Here is a 2,555-nt window from a genome sequence, read left to right on the forward strand (position 1 = left end):
AATCTTAACTTAAACCATGAATTAGTGAGTAGAATAGAGTCTAGGCACTATGGGTGGAAGGACCCATGAGTTCAACACCACATACCTTGAGTTCTTATGAAGGTCTTGAGAGTGTCTTCAATGGAAGCTTGGAACTTGGAGCAAGAGTCTCTTCAATCTTGAGGAAGGTTTTGGATTAGGGTTCTTGAGAGAATCTTGAGAGAAAATGTGTCTAAGTATGGGAGAGGTGTTTTGGGAAATGTTTTAGAGATGGGAATTGAACTAATGGTATATAGGAAATAACATATGTCCTTTGGAAAAAAAATGGTCCAACACTTAGAAAAAAAAATGAGGCGGGTGAACAGTAAAAACGCTCACTGAAAATTGCATTTCCTGCCGGACAGATTTTACAAAAATGGGCATAACTTCTTCGTCCGAACTCCGAATGAGGTGAAACGAAGTGATTTAGGTAGATAACTCAAAGGGCTTTCCATGGATATGTTATGGGCCACCCAATTATTTGTGTGCTAGGAGATATGACCCTCCAAAGTAGACCCTCGAAAAAGGCTTCACTTGGAAATTTCAGATTTTGATACGGTTGCTCTAAAATTTGGGTTAGACCCATTTCCCACTCAATTTGACCCCCTAAACAAGAATATGAAGTCGGATTTTTGAAAAACGAAACGGATTTTTTTTATATAGCTAAACAAGTTTCCGGTAACTTTCGAAGCACATTTTTAAGAACTTTTTGGGTCATTTCAAGTTAGTCTCTTCCAAATATGCACATAGAATACATAATGTAATTTTTGATATTTTTTTATCCAAACCAAATTGTCATAATGTCAGATTCAGTGCATATTAACATGAAGGTAATAATTATTTATAATTGTAGGCTACACATATCATATTTCACATTCCAACATTTGTTTGCACTTTATATAAGACAGACATCAAAGTGTTAACGAGAGGGATAAGTCAGTGTAAAGAGAAGAAGAAGGAAAGCAAACTACTTTGTTGAATAAAACCTCTCAAAGGAAAACGTATTTGCACACGTGTATTATATCACTATGACATTTGCGTATAGTTGGCTTCTAACAAAATAATTACTTATAGAGCTAACAACTACAACTAACTGACTAAGCTAACAGTTACACTAATCAACATAAACACATTCTCAATGTACCCTCTCCTCCCCCCACCCCTTCTCTTAAGTGGGATATGAGGCCTTCATAGCCAACTTTGACATGATGCAAGTTTGTTTAACACCAGTAAGAGCTTTGGTGAATAGGTTAGCCAGTTGATTTGTGGTAACAATATAATGAAGGGAAATAAGGCCATCTTGGAGCTTGTCTCGAACAAAATGACTGTCAACTTATGTATGTTTAGTTCTCTCAAGAAAATATGGATTCCTTGCAATGTGTAGCGCAGATTGACTATCACAATGTACTGCAATATATTCAAAATACTTCTTCATATCTCTATCAACTGTCTATTTTTTCTTTCAACTACTCCATTTTTATACGAAATATTTGGGCAAGTCAATTGTTGTCCTACCATCTTTTATTAAGGTAGTCATTGAACTCATGTTACATGTATTCTCTCCCATTGTCCATACATGGACATTTGATTACCTTTTCAATATCAGTCTCCACGGTATGTTGGAACTCTTTAAACTTCTCAAATACTTCAGACTTTTTCTTTAAGAAGTAAATCCATGCGTACCTTGAGAAGTCATCAATGAATGATACCATGTATTAGTAACCACAGATAGAAGATTACATTAATAGTTCAGACACATTTGCATGCACTGATCCAATGCCTTCTTATTCAGATACTTCTATTCTCTGTAGAAAACTTGTTAGCTTTTTCATATTGAGATCTAACAAATATAGTGTCTCCTCTATTTTTAAATTAGAAAAACCTTTCAATTTTGACTATCGCATTATGATTTTATTTTGTTGTAGCTCAGGTGCATAAGATGTATCAGATAACATATAAGAAGAGCAAATGCATTGCATAAGTATTTATAAGAAGAGCAATAAAGTTGTTGATCAAATTAAGAATATAAAAACAGATGACATGGAATCGCGGCATCTACCCCATTTCCAAGTTTGTGGGTTATCACTATCTGAAATAACAAGATCTCTTGGTGCTATCATTATACCCTTCTTTCCACTATGCTTATCGAGAAAAAAACTCTGAGAAAGAAAAAAATAAAATTTCCGTCTGATTAATTTAAAGCACACCACGTAAGATCAGAGAAAGTGCTTCCAAGTATTTTTTTTTATTTCCAAGCATATTTTCATCGTATTTATTTGAATGGTTGCTACACAAATATTGTTTCATAATGGTATACTAGGAAGCACCCAAAGGACACATTGTTCAATTTGAATAACCTAAACTTTGGAGAGCGAAACGGAATAAAAATTGACACTCAATATCCCCCCCCCCTCCATCCCCTACCCAACAAAATAAGTACAAAATAAACATCAAGTGCAATAAGTGTGGCAATTACTGTTTGATAGAAAATTATAAGAGATTAGATTTTACATGTTGGTGAATATAAAAAAAAATAC

Source organism: Solanum stenotomum, chromosome 5, assembly GCF_019186545.1.
Source record: "Solanum stenotomum isolate F172 chromosome 5, ASM1918654v1, whole genome shotgun sequence".
Lineage (NCBI taxonomy): Eukaryota > Viridiplantae > Streptophyta > Magnoliopsida > Solanales > Solanaceae > Solanum > Solanum stenotomum.